The following is an 18523-nucleotide window of genomic DNA, read 5'->3' as shown; positions in this document are numbered from 1 at the left end:
CAAATAAAGACACCATCATGCAGACATCGCGCAAATACCCAAGAACTTACAGAAGTCTGCAGATACTTATACATTCTGTTGATTTATGGTTGTCACATATACCCAAGTACCTGTTTTGTGAGCAAGTACAGGCAGATCATAGCAAACAAGGACACACAGATGCTTAGACAGAGAGAGGTTTGTTCAGCAGTCTGATAATAAAGGGGAAGAAGCTGTTCTCAAAGACAAGCCCTGGCCCACCTCAAACTCAGGAGCTTCCTGCAGATAAATAAATGTTCACAGGTACTCTCTGTAGAAATTAGACAGCCTGTTAACATGTCAGCTACCTAAAACAAAACGGTGCTTACTCTACAAAAAAACAATGACCCAAACCTTCCTGTCTCTGGATTGAAGATGACTGCTGTCTAGTTCTGTTGAGAAAAGATGACGAGTGTGGTGCACAGGAAAGCCAGTTCAATCCCCATAACTAGGTGTGGTAATTCACGGAAGCCCTGCCTGCTAGCCCTAGCTCTGCTTGTGCAATGGTTATTCTCAAGGTGCACAAAAACAATTGTCGCTCTGTAATGGAGAGAGATGGCAATAATCCTTTGTAGACAATGGCTCCTTAGCTTACCTTAGGGGACAGAAGCATTCAAAACAAATTTTGCAAGTTGCTTTTTGAGGCAGCATATTTCTGCCCAGGAAGGTACAAAGCATCATGTACCAAAGTAATACCAGGGGACTTGCAACAGTAATTGCCATTTAATATTAGTCAGTTGCTATTTCCAAAACAATCGTACTCAGATTAAGCACCAACTAACCAGATGCCTACTGATTGCCTATAATTAACATAGCTTTCTATTGTTTGCTACTTACTTAAGACCCCCTGCGCAGAATGTGATCCTACAAGACGGTGCCTTGTAGATAAATGTCATCAGCCCTTCAGTACAATACTGGTCTAGAGTACTATCTAAACAAAAGAACCGTAGGTGCTGGAAATCAGAAATTGCTGGAAAAGCTCAGCAGGTCTGGCAGCATCTGTGGAGAGAAATCAGAGTCAGTGTTTCAGGTCGAGTGACCCTTCCTGAGAACTGATGGTAGAAAAATTCTGAAGAAGGGTCTAGGCCCGAAACGTCAGCCTTCCTGCTCCTCTGCTGCTTGGCCTGCTGTGTTCATCCAGCTCTACACCTGGTTATCTCGGATTCTCCACCATCTGCAGTTCCTACTAGCTCTAGAGAGAAGATCCGTTGGGCAGACAAAGGACTGAATAACAAAGAGTAGGAGGATAAATAGCTACTAATGGCAACTGTTAGTGGCTAACAATGGGTTGTGTTTAATAACAGACTATGTGATAACAAGGTCTATTGTGAGAGGGTTGGGGTATGGACATGGGAGAGCTCAAACCCTAAAGTTGTTGAACTTGATACAGTCCAGAAGGCTGCAGGGTCCCCAAGCAGAAAATGAAGTGTTGTTGTTCCAGCTTGTGCTGAGCTTCGCTGGAGCACTGCAGCAAGACTGCGACAGAGATGTTGGCCAAGGAACAGGGTGGTGTGTTGAAGTAACAAGGTGTAGAGCTGGATGAACACAGCAGGCCAAGCAGCATCATAGGAGCAGGATATGATGCTGCTTGGCCTGCTGTGTTCATCCAGCTCTACACCTTGTTGTCTCGGATTCTCCAGCATCTGCAGTTCCTACTATCTCTGGTGTGTTGAAGTGGCAGGCAACAGGGAGCTCAGGGTCTTTTTCACAGTAGGTATTCTACAAAGCAGTCACCCAGTCTTTGTTTTTGTTACAGTACCATCTAATTGCCTTGTGTTAGTGATGTGGTAGAGCTGGGCAAATTAAGTGTAAAGAACAGTAAAGTGGAGGGGCAGGGAGCAGGGAGCAGGGAGAAGCTCAAGTTGAGTAGGACATGAAAAAACGTTAATGATGCTCGAGGTTTTCATTATGAGAAGGTGAAGAAAACCAAGAGCTAACAAGCCTACAAAAACTGTGATAAAATTAAAAATAAACAAAAAGTACTGTTCATATTTGGACTCCATTCTGTAACAAAAATACTACAAATACAATACAGAATGGTATGGCGTGAAAAAATACAAAGAAATGACAATTTATATTAATGCAGCTCCTTTAATTGACCAAAAATATCCCAAGATTATCCACAAGAGCATTAGCAAACAAAATTCATCACCAAACCACATAAGGAGATGTTAGATATGTAATTACTTGCATTGTTTGAAGAGGTAACAAATACGATTGAGGGGGACAATATTGATCTCTACCTGGACTTCTAAAAAAGGATTTGATCAAGCGCTGCATAACAGATCTGTGAGCAAAGTTAGGAGTTTGTGGTATAAAAATAAACAAAGGCAACATGGATAGGAAACTGGCTGAGTCACAGGCCAGAAAGTAATGGAGGACAGTAGTTTTTCAGGTTGGAGGATGCTTCATAATTAGATTGGTGTTAGGATCCTTGGCTCAGATATGTATTTATAACCCATACCTTGGTGTACAGGACACAATTTTAAAATTTACATAGATGAAACAAAACTTGGAAGCACTGTGAACCATGAGAAAGATAGAGTACAGCTTCAATACGCAAAGACAGACGGGTGCATTGGGCAAACAGAGGTAGATGCAATTTAATGCAGAGAAGTGTGAACTGATTCTTGTTGTGAAGAAAAATGCAGACACGATACAGGACACAATTATAGAGGACAGGCACCTGGATACACATGCTAAAGGTGGAAGGACAGGTTAAGAGAGCAGTTACAACAAATGTGTAACATCCCAGCCTTTACCAATAAGGTCAGAAGTTACTCGTCTCCTGACGAAGGGGCAGCGCTTCGAAAGCTTGTGATTTTAAATAAACCTGTTGGACTATAACCTGGTGTCGTGTGACTTCTGACCTCATCCATCCAGTCCAACACCAGCACCTCCACATCATGTTTATCATGAAGGACAGGGTGCAAAAGCAATGAAGTTATGTTAATTAGATCTTAAACACTGGTTCAACCTCAACTAGAATGATACAGCCAATCCAGCAATCACACTTCAGGAAAGATATTAAAATTTTAGGAAATTCAGGAAAGATTCATGAGATGGTTCTAGGGATGAGAAACTTCAGTTACATAGAATAACTGGAGACGCTAGAACTATTTTGCTTGGAGAAGAGGGGTTGAGAGGAGGTTTGATAGGGGTATTCAAAATCATGAGTGATCTGGACAGAGTGGGCAGGGAGAAAATGCTCCTGTAAGTAGGAGGATCAAGAACCAGGCAGCAAAACATCAGTAATTGTGGTTAGGATCTGGAATGTATTGCCCAACAGTGCGCTGGAGGCAGGTTCAATTGAGACTTCCAAAAGGGAATTAGATCATTATCTGAAAAGGAAAAAAAAACGTGCAGGGGCTGTGGGGTAAGGGAAAGGGTAATGGCACCAGATGAACTGTTCCTTCAGAGGGCCGACAAAGAAATGACAAACCAAATAGTCTCCTTCTATGCTGCAACTATTCTGATTCTATAACCAAAAGGAGAAAGAAGTCTTAAAACAGAACAGAGATACAGGGTAGAAACATTTTGGGAAGAAATTCTAGAGCTTAGGGCCTTGACAGAAGGCATGGCAACCAAAGGCCAAGCAGCAAAAATCAACCAGGGAACATGGGAGGGGCATAAACATCTGAGGGCTGTACAGCCAGAGATGATTCTAGGGATATGGAGGGATGAGCCATAGAAGGAGTTGAAAACAAAGAGGAGAATTTTGAAAGATGAACACGTTTAGCTGCTGATCAAGGCCAGTCTGCAAGAACAGGATTGACAGATGAACAGGACTTGATGCATGTTAGGCCACAGAGATGGTTGAGCTTAGGATGACTCAGATTTACAAAGGGTAGAATGTGGAAGACAAGCCAGATGTGTTTTTGAATAGGCAAATCTAGTGTTGAGAGGCATGAATGAGAAACGAAGGTTGCACCAAATTACACACTGAGGCAGGAGAAGAGTCAGGTGATGTTACACAGATGAAAAGAGGTAGTCCTGAATCGGTGGGGGTGTTCTTAGCTCAGATGAAGCTGAAGTTGGGGCTCTGGCTGATGCACAACTAGATTCAATGCCAGAGTAGCATAAAAAACCCAAATTATTGGCTGTTTAATCATAATTCTGCAAGTACTGGAAGAATCAGATTGTTGGCATGTGCCCCGGTACTGGATTGAATCTGAACAAGATTCAGCATCTTCACAGCCTAACAGGGAACACAGGCACACAAAGTAGAAAAACAGCAATATTTTACCTTCAAAGGAATCGTTACATCTACAAAATGAAACAACTTACCTCCTTCCCAAAGCCCATGACTCATGCTGGGATAGTCTTTCAAGGATGGAAGATAAACAAGAGGTATACAAATGTCAAGCAAGATCTGACAAGAGTAACAGCACTTTAATAGCTTCAGTTGAAAGAACGATATGTACAACTAACCTCCTGCCAGCTGAGGCCAGACTAAACCTCAACAGGCATAATATTTATTCCTAAGCAAGCCTCTTTATGGTTATAAGGAATACTAAGATGACCCCAATAACATTTCATATTTTCCTTCATAAAACACACTCTGCATTCTACCCTGAGGTAACCACTGACATGCTTTAAAACACTATGACTAAACTACGCCAAAACAAGCAGAGTGAACAGTGTGAAGAGGCTGTGAGGGATTTAAAAGCTGTAGCAAGGGCACTCAAGGCCAAAATCTGTCCCTTGTTACTAAGGTCTCAATCCATAACTTCCAGGCCTTTCAAGGATGCAATGATGAAATAAATTTGGGTCTTCTGGATAGTGTAGTTTGCGTTAAGAGTTTGCACAATGCACAGGGGACAAGGAGGAATCTTTAATCTATTATTCGATCAGTGTTGGCCTTAAAATCAACATACTGGGGCTAGAGTAAATCACATTGAAACTGATGAACTGCAATATTCTGTCCTAGCAACTTTAAGCTGCAATTCTTAATTCATCCAGTCAAACTCGTCCTGTCAGTGTTACAGAGCAACACGCCTATCTCCTCCAATACATTATCCTAGAATTATGCAACTCAGAATGTGCTCTCTGCACTCAACCTTTGCATACTGACTTCTCCAGGGATTTCTCTGCCCAAATATACTAAAACAATCACAAGGACTCCAGGAGTATAGTTAGACATTTCCAGAGATACTCTCAGACATTGTGTCAGTATGTTAAGGGGATACAATCAGTTTCTCCTCAGTCCCATCAGCCTACTCTCAACTCAATTCAGCAAAGGAAGGGTTGTGGACTGAGCTATCAAGTCGCACTTACTTAGCAATAACCTGCACATCAGTTTTCAGTTCATGTTCTGATTGGTTCCTGACCTCATTACAGCTTTTATACTACAGGAACAAAACAGTTCAATACCATTTGCAACTCCTCAGATGCTGAAATTGCCCATATAGAAATCAGCAGGACCTGGACGACATCCAGATTTGAGCTGATAAATGATCAGTAACAATCATACCACACAAGTACCAGGCACTGACCATCTCAAACAAGACAAAATGCAACCATAACCCCGGATGTTCAATAATACCACTGAATTCCCTACTATTATCATAAGGGTCACCATTAACTTCAAGCTGAAATGGACTAGCCAAAAAAACTGAATGGCTACAAGGGCAGGTCAGAGGCTGGGAATTGTGCAGTTAGAAACTAACTTCCCGACTCCCCAAAGCATGTCCACCGTCTGCAAGACAGTCAGGACTGTGATGGAATACTTGCCACCTGCCTGAATGAGTTCAGCTTCAACAACATTCAAGAAGCTAGACACCATCCAGAACGAAGCAGCTCTCTTATTTAGCACTATATTCACCACCATCCAATAGCAGCAGTGTGTACTATCCAAAATGCACTGCAAAAATTCACCATATCTCCTTTAACAACATTTCCCAAACCCATGGCACTACTTTCTAAAACGACTAAGGTAGCAAATGCATGGAAACACCACCTCCTGCAAGTTCCCAACTGCATTGTGAGTCTGCTGAAAACCAAATGAACTGCAGCAGTTCAATAAGGCAACTCACCAGCTTGTCAAGAGCAACTAGGAATGGTAATAAGTGCTGGCCCAGCCAACAACATCCACATACCATGAATGGATGAATAAAAACAAAAGTTAGGGTAACTGCTCTTGACATCAAGACTGCATTTGACAATGTGATACTAAGAAGCCCTAGCAAAATTGAAGTCAACAGAAATCAGCAGGAAACTGATTCACTAACTGAAGTTTGTAAAAGGAAGAACTGCTGTGGTTTTTGGAAGTCAATCAGGTCAGCCTCAAGTCATTTTTGCAGGAGATCACTGCAGTAGTTCCTAGGTCCAACCATCTTCAGCTGCTTCATCAATGCTCTTCCTTTCATTCTAAGATCAGAAGTTATTATTTATAGACGACAGTGAACCTGCACCATCATTTGTAACTCCTCAGAGACTAAAGCAGTCTGAATCCAAATACAGCAAGTCCTAGACAGCATTCAAGCTTGGGCTGACAAAAGACAGGTAATATTTGCACCACACAAGGGTCACAAAATGACCATCTCCAACAAGAGAGAATCTAAACCCTTCGACATTCCATGGCTTTATCATCACTGAATCCTTCATAACAATTTGCTGTAAATTACCAATGATCAGAAACAGAACTGGACCAGCCATTTACATAGTGGCAAAAGAACAGATTAGCAGTTAGGCAATCTGCAGCAAGTCATTCACCTTCCAAAGTCTCTCCATCATTTACAAGGCACAAGTGACTAATGTGATGGAATACACTCAACTTGCCTGGGTGAATGCAAACCCAATAGTTAAGATACTTACCACCACTTTGGGTCAAAGCAGCCCACTTCATTGTCATACCATCCACCACCTCAAGCATTCGAATCATTCAATTACCAGTGACAGTAGTGGGTACTGTCAACAAGATGCACTGTAGCAACTTGCCAAGCTTCCTTCAAAAGCACCTTCCAAAGCCCTGACCTCTACCAACTAGAAGAGGAGCAGCAGTTGCATGGAGCACCACTGCTTGCAAATTTCCTTCTGAATCACAGACCGCCCTAACCTGGAAACGTACTGACATTGTTTCACCATCGCTGGGTCAAATCCTAGAATTTCCTTCCTAACCTCTATAGGTGCAGCTGCATCACTAGGCTTAAGTGGCTAAAGGTGTACCAGCACCTTGACAAGGATCATTAGGGATGGGCAATAAATGTTGGCCTTGCCAAGTAATGCATGAATAAAACACATATATACAAGTAATGCTGGTATCAGAAAAAATATTTTCATTCTTAAACAGAAGCAAATGCTAGCATACAGGAGAAAACATGGAAAGCTAATGGCATAGAGGAAGTCCACGGGGACACTAATTTGAAAACCTACTGTCGAGGAAACAGGCCCACAGAGGGACAGACTGCTGGAAAATTAAAAGTTGGTGCAAGTGAAAGTGAGCCACTCAAAATATTAAACATCTTTTAAGAACAATGCCCATTCAGTAGAAGAACAAGTTACTTTTGATTTACTTTCCGTGGAAAGTGACTCTCAATGCCAGAATCTGAGACTCCATCGCCAGCCTCAATGAATTCCAGAGACTTCAACCAACTTAACCAGCCTAGTTTGTCAAGCAATTTAATAGCAATTTTGAACCAATGTGATTGAGCCTTCGCTCAGCAGTCTCACAATATATTGACGCGGTGTGATTACTGTGAACCATAAACAACTTCAAGAACAGCACTGCTAAAAAGGGCTTATTTTCTTCACTTTTCTGTGAGGAGATTTATTTTGGAGACATTGTTTTTGCCAGTGGTGAAGGCCTGAATAGAAAAGATTATAAAGTAAACAGCCAGCTTCAACCAGGGCAGTTACTGAAGGAGTTAGCTGTCTTGATATGACTGGAGACGTCAACAAAATTTAGATGCAATGGAGTCATATTTGCATTGCTGGAGTTTATCCTGCCAAGAGCCAAAATTAAGTCACATGTCATTTACTTAAAGGGGTGCAGGAAAACAAGTGATTTTAATCAGACTCCATCTAACATTATAACCAAAACATTAGTGTGTCCGGAATAATATAAAGGCATCAAACATGATCACAATAAATATCACCCGAGTCACCTGCTATTTACATTCCAGAGTTGTCTCCCATATCAGAGAGAAACTCTCTTCTATTGCCAAAAGGCCTCTACAATAATCTAGTTTGACGTAGGAACAGAGGACTCCAAAGCAGGAGAATGCCATTCAGGCTTTCAATATGATCATGGCTGATCTGGTGGTGGTCTCAACTATCTGCACAGGGACCTCCCCACCAAGCTCTCAACTCCCTTGCCTACTAACTTAGTTTTGAGTAAATTCAAGGACACAGTCTCCTCTGCATTCTGGGGAAGTGATTTCCACAAACTAAATGACTCAAACAGGAACAAACCCTCCTTGGCCCTGTCTTAAAGGTGAAACTTCTCATTCTCAAAATGATTCCCTCATTTGAAATCCCCCCGTCTCCCAGCCAAAGGAAGCATCGTCCCGGTATCCAGTCCATTAATGTTTCAGTACAATCACCTCTTATGATTCCAAAATCCAATGTGAAGAGGCCCAACCAGTCCAACCTTTCTGCTCAAGTTAAGTCCTTCATCCCAAAAATAAATAGTGATCCTTATCTCAACTGTTTCTAACACAACCAAATCCTTTCTCAAACACAGAGACCAAAACTGCACCAAAGAATTCCAGGTGTGTTCTCACGAAAGTCCTGTTAGTTCCAGTAAAACATCTTAACCTTTTATTTTCCATTCCCCTTTCAATAAACGCTAACATTCCATTTGCCTTCCAAATCATTTACTATACCTGCACAATAAAATTGTGATTTGTGCTCTGCAATTAGTTTTTTCACCTTTTTCTAAAAATGCACTAAATATTTGTCCTCTAACTATATTCCTTTGAGAACACAAACAGAAATGACTAGAGAAACTCAGCTGCATCTGTGGGGACAGAAACAGAGTTAATATTTCAAGTCCAGTGACTCTTCTTCAGAGCTTCAGAAGTCACTGGACTCAAAACATTAACTCTTTCTCTCTCCACGAATGCAGCCAGACCTGCTGAGGTTTCTCAAGCAACTTATGGGCAGCACGGTGGCTCAGCAGTTAGCACTGCTGCCTCACAGCTCCAGGGATCCAGGTTCGATTCCTCCCTCAGGCAACTGTGTGTGGAGTTTGAACATTCTCTCCATGTCTGCATGGGTTTCCTCCAGGTACTCTGGTTTCCTCCCACAGTTCAAAGGTGCGCAGGCTAGGTGGATTGGCCATGCTAAATTGCCCATAGTGCTCAGGGACATGTAGATTAGGTGGGTTATAGGAGGATGGGTCTGGGTGGGATGCTCCGAGGGTCAGTGGAGACTTATTGGGCCAAAGGGCCTGCTTCTACACTGTAGGGATTCAATGATCTATGAACTTGTTTTTGTGGGTTTCCAATCTCCAGCTTTTATGGTTCTTGGTTTTATTATATTCATTTTACGTTTTTTATTTCCTCTTGAAAACTAAGCTTTCCTACCTATCTTGGTACCATTGTCAAATTTAGCTATGGTACAGTGGATGAGGTATTCAGCCTTCCAACAGACAACAGGGAGTGAGGTTGTTAATAAAGAAATGCGGTCGATGGAGTATAATTGCGGACACAGAGATGGTTTGAGGTGTGCTAGAAGTATCACAAATAAGGCGGATGAACTTAGAGCATGGGTCAGTACTTGGAACAACGATATTGTGGCCATTACAGAAACTTGGGTAAGTCAGGGACAGGAATGGTTGTTGGAAGTTCCGGGATTTAGATGCTTTAAAAGAAATAGGGAGGGTGGAAAAAGAGGTGGGGGAGTGGCATTGCTAGTCAGGGCTAGCATAGCAGCTACTGAAAGGCAGTTCGAGAATGATATGTTTACAGAGTCAGTTTGGGTTGAGGTCCAGAACAAGAAAGGAGCAGTCACTTTGTTGGTTGTTTTTTTTTTTAAAAATAGACCCCCCTTAATAGTTGCAGAGAAGTGGAGGAGCGGATTGGGAGGCAGATACTGGAAATGTGCAGAAATCACAGGTTGTAGTCATGGGTGACTTCAACTTGTTGATTGGAAACATTTTGGTTGTAATAGTTTAGATGGAGCGGATTTTGTCCAGCGCGTTCAGGAAGGATTTCTGACACAATATGTAGATAGACCAACACGAGGAGAGACCACTTTGGATTTGGTGCTTGGCAATGAACTGGGTCAAGTGTTAGACTTGTTGGTAGGAGAGCATTTTGGCAGTAGCGATCATAACGGTGTTACTTTTACAATAGTCATGGAAAAGGACAGGTACATACATCAGGGTAAGGTTTATAATTGGGGGAAGGGTAATTACAATTCAGTTAGGCAAGAACTGGGTAACATAAAATGGGAACAGATGCTGTCAGGGAAGAGCATTATTGAAATGTGGAGATTGTTTAAGGAATGCATTCTGCGTGTGCTCGATATGTTTGTCCCTAGCAGGCAGGGAAGATGCTGTTGAGTGAGGGAGCCTTGGTTCTCAAGAGAGGTCGAACGACTGGTTAAGAGGAAGAAGCATGCTTATGCAAGGTTTATGAAACAAGGAACGGAAAAGGCTCTAGAGGGATACAAGTTATCCAGGAACGAGCTGAAGAAAGGGCTGAGGAGAGCTATAAGGGAACATGAGAAAACCTTGGCAGATAGAATCAAGGAAATCTGCAAGGCTTTTTACACGTACGTGAGGAATAAGAGAATGACCAGAGAAAGGGTAGAGCCGATCAAGGATTGTATAGGGAATTTGTGCACAGAGCCTAAAGAGACAGGAGAGGTCCTTAATGAATACTTTTCTTCAGTATTCACAGGAAGGATTCTAGTTGGAGGGAGGACAGTGTGAAACAGGCTGGTAGGCTAGTAGGCTAGAGGACATCGATGTTAGTAAGGAAGAGGTACTAGGAATTTTGAGGAACTTGAAGATAGATAAGTCCCCTGGGCCTGATGGGATTTACCCAAGGATTCTATGGGAAGAGAGGGAAGAGATCTCAGGGCCTTAGGCGATGATCTTTTCATCCTCACTGTCCACGGGTATAGTGCCGGAAGATTGGAGAGAGGCAAACTTCATTCCCTTGTTCAAAAAAGGGAATAGGGATAACCCTGGAAATTACAGGCCAGTTAGTCTTACGTCAGTGGTGGGCAAATTATTGGAAAGAGCTCTGAGATAGGATTTATGATCACTTGGAAAGGCACAGTTTGACTCGTCATAGTCAGCATTGATTTGTGAGGGATAGATCATGCCTCACATGCCTTATTGAGTTCTTTGAAGAGGTGACCAAACACGTGGATGAAAGTAGAGCAGTGGATGGGGTATACATGGATTTAAGTAAGGCGTTTGATAAGGTTCCCCATGGTAGGCTCATGCAGAAGGTAAGGAGGCATGGGATAGGGGGAAATGTGGCAGATTGGATTCAGAATTGGCTGACCCTTAGAAGACAAACGGTGGTAGCGAACAGAAAATATTCAACATAGTGCTCAGTTATGAGTGGTGTACCACAAGGATCTGTTCTGGATCCTCTTCTATTTGTGATTTTTGTGAATGATTTGGATGAAGGGGTGGAAGGGTGGATTAGTAAGCTCGTGGAAGATACGAAGGTGGGTCACATTGTGGACAGTGCGGAGGGCTGTTCTAGGTTACAAACGGGCATTGATAGGATGCAGAGCTGGGCTGAGAAGTGACAGAGTTTAACCCTAAAAAGTGCGAGGTGATTCATTTTGGAAGGACAAACTTGAAAGTAGAATACAGGGTTAACGGAAAGACTCTTGGCAGTGTGAAGGAGCAGAGGCGTCTTGGGGTTCATGTCCACAGTTCCCTGAAAGCTGCCACCCAGGTGGATAGAGTTGTTAAGAAGGCATATGGTGTGCTAGCTTTCATTAATAGAGGGATTGAGTTCAAGAGCCGTGAAGTTATGCTCCAGCTATACAAAAGCCAGGTTCGGCCACATCTGGAGTATTGTGTCCAGTTTTGGTCACCTCATTACAGGAAAGATGTGGAAGCGTTGGAGAAGGTTCAGAGGAGATTTACCAGGATGTTGCCTGGAATGGAGGGAAGGTTTTACGAGGAAAGGTTGAGAGCACTGGGGCTTTTCTCTTTAGAAAAAAGGATGAGAGGTGACTTGATAGAGGTATAGATAGAGTAGACAGCCAGAGAATTTTTCCTAGGGTGGAGGTAGCTATTACGAGGGGGCATAATTTTAAAGTAAGTGGAGGTAGATATAGGGGAGACGTCAGAGGTAGGTTCTTTACTCAGAGTGTGGTCGGGGTGTGGAATGCATTGCTGGAGAGGGTAGTGGCGTTGGCCTCATTAGGGACATTTAAGCAGCTATTAGATAGGCATATGGATGATAGTATAAGGTAGGGGTGGAGGTTAGATAGACCTTAGGATTAGGGTAAAAGTTCGGCACAACGTCGTCGGCCGAAGGGCCTGTACTGTGCTGTACTGTTCTATGTTCTATTTAGTTTCTTCATCCAAATCATTGACATGGATTATAAATATTTAGGCCCAGCACCCAGGAGGCAGGTGAAGAAAACCTGGCTTCTGGCAACAGTAAGTATTTTTAAGCAAGTGTTCCAGTGAAGGCTTTCATCCTTCACTCGCTCATTTGCAGACCCTGCACATATTTCTACCTCATAAGAAACTGCGCCTCAAAATCTAGGCTCTTGGGTAAAGACTCCCTTGTCTGAACATGCACACCACGAGTATGCAATGGGCAGGAGCTACAGAGACAAATTGTCTGATAGGACCAATTTTTTTTTTCTTAAAATTTCCAAACTGGCCATTCCTTCCATCAAGCAGTCAAACTGTTTTCCACTGCAGGCTGCTGGCATGTTACACAAGTCAGTTAATCAAAACTTCAGCTGAACAAAGACAACAAGGTGTAGAGCTGGATGAACACAGCAGGCCAAGCAGCATCAGAGGAGGAGGAAAGCTGACGTTTCGGGTCTGGACCCTTTTTCAGAAATAAACAGAGAGAGAGAGGGGGAGGCGGATGGAAGACAGGTGGAGAAGCGGGGATGGAGCCAGTAAAGGTGAGCGTAGTTGGGGAGTTAGTGTGGAGGTTGATCAGTCCAGGCAAGACAGACAGGTCAAGGAGGCAGGGATGAGGCTGGTAGGTAGGAGGTGGGGATGGGGGTTGAGGTGGGAGGAGCGGATAGGTGGGAGAAAGGACGAACAGGTTAGGGAGGCAGGGACAAGCTGGGCTGGTTTTGGGATGCGGTCGGGGAAAGGGAGATTTTGAAGCTTGTGAAGTACTATTGGGCAGCAGGGTTCCCAAGCGAAATATGAGGTGCTGTTCCTGCAACCCTCGGGTGGCATCATTGTGGCACTCCAGGAGGCCCAGGATGGACATGTCATCCAAGGAGTGGGAGGGGGCGTTGAAGTGGTTCACAACTGAGAGATGCAGTCGTTTGTCGCGAACCGAGCGTAGGTGTTCCACAAAGCCTCCGCTTGGTTTCCCTGATGTAGAGGAGGCCACACCAGGAACAGCGGATACAGTATACCACATTAGCAGATGTGCAGGTGAATATCTGTTTGATGTGGAAGGTTTTCTTGGGGCCTGGGATGTGGGTGAGGGGATAGGTGCAGGGGCAGGTATAGCACTTCCTGCGGTTGCAGGGAAAAGTGCCGGGGGTGGTGGGGCTGGTGGGGAGTGTGGAGCAGACAAGGGAGTCACAGAGAGAATGGTCCCTCCGGAAGGCAGATAAGGGTGGGGAGGGAAAAAATATCTTTGGTAGTGGGGTCGGATTGCAGGTGGCAGAAGTGCCGGAGGATGATGTGTTGGATCCGGAGGTTGGTGCAGTGGTATGTGAGACGAGGGGGACTCTGTTTTGGTTGTTATTGCGGCGAGGGGGTGTGAGGGATGAGTTGAGGGAAACGCGAGAGACGCGGTCGAGGGCGTTTTCGACCACTGGAGGGGAAGTTGCGGTCCTTGAAAAACGAGGACATCTGGGATGTCCGGGAGTGGAATGCTGAACAACATTTGCAACCTCTACCTCATATGACCTCCCCACACCCCAAAAGCTCAGTGTGTGCCCTCAGCAATCGTACTAAACAAAGCACTGCCGTTTGTACCGGATATTGTGCGGGCACTCCATTCATCCCGATATTCCCAATATTACACCATCTGTCTGTCACTTCTTATTGTCTCTTATCTTAACATCAATGCCTGCTGCATAACCAACTCTCAACCTCCAGAGCCAAGCACCAGCAGTCTCAACCAACAGCACAGAACATATCCGCACCTCTTACCACTGAAAAGCAATTTCTGCCTTCGTTTATCTGTGGTACCTCAACCTTTATTTCCTCCATTGTTCAGTTGTAAACACTTCTTGTACCCTCTCCTCCATTCCCTATTTGCTTTCTTTCCTCCTTTCTACATTGTCCATTACCTATCTTATTGCATCACCTGACAGGAGGTAGACAAGCCGAAATGTTAACACTGACACTGTTGCTTCCCTCGCACCCACGCACCCCCCTCCATCCTCCATCCTCGCCACACCTGCTGGAAGTTTCCACCATTTTGTACATATATTCAGCTTTCCCATATCTGCATTATGTTACAGCCATCTCACCACTTTTTAAGTAAGTATTCTGTGGTCAATTCACTATCTGCATAATCCCATCATTTCTGAAGAAGGGGCTAGGCCCGAAACGTCAGCCTTCCTGCTCCTCTGATGCTGCTTGGCCTGCTGTGTTCGTCCAGCTCTACGCCTTGTTGTCTCAGATTCTCCAGCATCTGCAGTTCCTACTATCTCTGACTATCTGCATAGTTTGTGCATTTTATCCCCCACATATCTTTCTTGTTCTACTTTTTCAAACTTAACGTGCTGGCCTTTAGCTTAAAAAAAAACTACAGGTGCTGGAAATCTCGAAGTGGTAGAAAGGACAGAGCAGTGTTTAGCTTCTGTGCTGAGAATATATCTGATCCCATCACAAATATTAAACCATAGTCTTTCCAGATTTTTTTTTTATATATTGCAGGCTTCCAAAACACACAGCCTTCCCTTTTACTGAAGCACAGGCATTCCTCTTCATGAGCATACAAATGTAAAAGCACAGCTGGAATTGAGGTCCAGATCACAAGATTCTCACCTCAGAGTCAAAAGGCTGAAAGTTCAGGCCCCATCTTACAAAGCAAGCACAATCTCAGCAGAACTGCAGTGCAATGTCCCTTCTATAATTTTTGTGTGCAAAGCCTATTCACTTCAGTGCACTGTAGCTTTAACTGTTTTTGCTGCCCAGCCAAAGGGACATGGCATCTTCAAGGCTATAACTCATGAATAGCCTCGGCAGCACCTTCTGCACGCAGCTTAGTGGAAACATTGGCACTGAGGCAACGCAAAGATGTGGGATTAAACCAAAAACCTGCTTTATGTTACTGTCCCTCCTTCAACAATCCTTGCTCCATGTTGAATAGCCCTTGGCAACACTGTGGATCACAAGATCACAGAACATACTCTGGGTGAGGAACTTCAATGCTCATCACCGAGGTTCACTAGCACTACTAATGAATGAATTCTGGAGGACACATCTGGCAAAATGGGCCTGTGGCAACAGAAGAGAGAATCAACAAGGAAAAACCTACTAGAACTTGTCCTCACTAGGGTCATAGGTTTAAGGTAAAAGGGGGCAAGTTTAGAGGAGATAACGAGAGACAGGCTTTTGTTTTTGTTTAAAACACAGGGGTCGTAAGTGCCTGGAATGCGCTGACAGAGAAGGTGGTAGAAGCAGACACAAATCGCTATGTTTAAGCCTTTTGAGTTTAGAAAAGTGTCAGGTGTCAGTGCAGACTTAGTGGGCCAAAGGGCCTGTTCCTATGCTTTACTGTTCTTTGTTCTTTTGGTTTGAATGGACACAAATAATCCTGCAGTACTATTTGAAGGGGAGTAAAACATCCTCCCAACGTCTTGGCCAACTATTCTCCCTCAACCATCACCAACAGCAGAGTAACTAGTCAACTCATTTAGAAAATAATATTTAAGGTATAGCATACAAGAAATTTGTGATCATGTATACTGAGGACCGTTGGCCTTGGGAGGAAAGGCACCTTTAGCTCCCCGTGGGTGTTCGAACTATTGTGGAATTTTCTTTGCCCCATGTCTGCATTACTGCAACTCAATCAAGTAGCTACAAGATTCATAGGGGACTTGACAGGGTAGAGGCGTTTCTCCTTGTGGAGTTTAGTGCCACCCATTTAGGACAGAAAACATTTTCTGTGGAATTTATTACCTCAGAGGGCTGTCAAGGCTGGGTCATTACATATATTCAAGGCTTAGATAAACAGATAAAAAAGTCAGCAAGGGAATTGAGGGCGAGAGGGAAAAGGCAGGAAAGTGAAGTTGAAGGTTATCAGATAAGCCACGATCTAAACGAATGACAGAGTGGACTTGAGGGGCCAAATGGTTTACACAGCTCATCCTACATTTATAGTTTTAGCAGAATGGAGAAGTAGGTGCCTCTCAGTCTATGGCAGCTCTCCAATCTCATCACTGTTTTTAGTGTGGGCCAGATTAGTCTCTCGCACATTGGTCTCTTCAGCCATCATTCAAACCATACCGTATCCTCAACAGAACAGATTTCCTGCATGAGCTTCATCTTTGTAGGTGGATGGATCTAAAACATAGGGGAAGAAGATCTGGAAACCTTCCTGTCACTTCAAACAATGACCCCCTCACCCCTTCAGCTGCTTTTATACTGTGCCAAGATCCTTCTACTCATTGCACTTCAACAGAAAACTCATTGCCTCCTATAAACCTCAGAGGTACACAATAGCACATAGCTGGGAAAGACTACTCTACAATGTTTCACGTAACTACTATTCAGCATGTCCAAACTACAGTCAGGAATGCCTGTTGCTATTTAACGGTGGAAGTATCACGGCCAAGTCTAATTCCAATCTCCCAACTTCAACCTACATAGACGAAGAGTATTGATAGGTGAGCTGTGAGCACTCCTGATGTAGGAGTAACGAGTGTACATTAAACAAATTGCATTCATGTAGTGTCTTTAGCATGGAACATCCAGAGCATTTCAGGTAACACAGTGAAACATGATCCATAGTAAGTGTACGGTAAACATCAGCAATGCCTTCAGATCATAGTATGGTATTACTGTAAAAAGAAAACAAAATCGATAAATTTGGAAAAAGCAAAAAGGCAAAGTGCAGCAGATATCATCCTATCCAAAACGGAAAATTCTTGCAATGCATTTGGCTGGCGTGTACTAATATTATTGTTTTTTGGCACAGGAACACAATAGAAACATCAGCTCTGGACCAGTAGGTAGCATTCCTACCTGCACCAAAAGGTTGTGGGTTCAATTCACACAAGATGTCAGCATGAAATTCTGGGCTGACTCTCCCAATGCAGTAACTGAAGGATGTTGCACACTCAAATGCTAGCTTTCAGCTAAGATTATTCGCTCAACATAAAAATCCCATGGCACTCAATAGCTCATTTTCGTATCCGAGCTGACATTTAACCTTCAACCAACACCATTAGAACAGATTATCTAGTCATTATCACCTTGCCGAAACAAAACAAAGAACTGCAGATGCTGAGTGAAGGGTTCTGAAGAAGGGTCACTGGATTTAAAGTTAACAGTTGTTTTCTCCTCACAGACGCTGTCAGATGTGCTGAGTTTCTCCACCAACTTCTGCTTTCACTATGACCTTGCTGTTTGTCAGCTTGCTTTGCATAAATTAGCTGCTGTGCTGTCGTTACAACAGTGAATACACTTCAGAGGCATCAACTGGCTGTGAAGCACTTCAAAAGAAAATGACTTGCAGCAATATACAGCTTCCACAACTTACAAGCCATTTCAGTTAAGAGTTAACCACATTGCTGTGTAGGCCAGTACATTAAGAGTGGCACATGTCCTTTTGGGAAGGACATCAGTGAACCAGGTGGGGTTTTACAACAATAGTCTTTAAAATCACTTCTTCTGAAACTAGCTCTGATTTCTAGATTTTATTCATTGATTGCCAGAGTGGCAGAATTTGAACCCATATCCCCAGAGAAGCTCACCATCACCTTTAAAATGGATAAGCAATGAATGCTGCCTAGCCAGCAGCCCCTCATTCTCTAAATGAATTTTTAAACATTAGTCTAAATCTCTGGATTATTAACCGATTGACAACATTATACCACAGTATCATGATAAACAGAGAAACTAATCTGTACACAGTACACTCCAATGAACAGCATTGTGGTAAATCACCCAATCACCTGAAGACGCTGAAAGAACAAATATGGGCCAAGGACACTTGACGGTTGCGGGGTTGGATGGGGGCGGTGTGGCAGGAGCGAGTGTGCCTGTGTTTACTCGTGTTTGAGGTGGAGTGTTGCAGTATGTATCCCCTTAAATTCCCCTAACATTTTAGGTGGACTGGCCCTTTAAGCGATGGGCTTGAGAGTGAAATAGGGCTTCGGGGTGGGGCAGGAGGCAGACGGGCTTTGAGATGGCAGGGGG

At 43.5% G+C, this 18523-nt stretch overlaps 1 protein-coding gene across 1 annotated transcript in view; it reads right to left on the bottom strand.

Annotated features, from left to right (window-relative positions):
- The window catches only part of arhgef18b (rho/rac guanine nucleotide exchange factor (GEF) 18b), a 229805-nt gene that overhangs the window by 99683 nt on the left and 111599 nt on the right, over positions 1-18523 (bottom strand). The gene's annotated exons all lie outside the window — the stretch shown is intronic.

This window comes from Rhincodon typus, chromosome 29 (genome assembly GCF_021869965.1).
Source record: "Rhincodon typus isolate 14 chromosome 29, sRhiTyp1.1, whole genome shotgun sequence".
In the NCBI taxonomy this organism is placed as follows: Eukaryota; Metazoa; Chordata; class Chondrichthyes; order Orectolobiformes; family Rhincodontidae; genus Rhincodon; species Rhincodon typus.
This window is presented reverse-complemented; position numbering and strand designations above follow the sequence as displayed.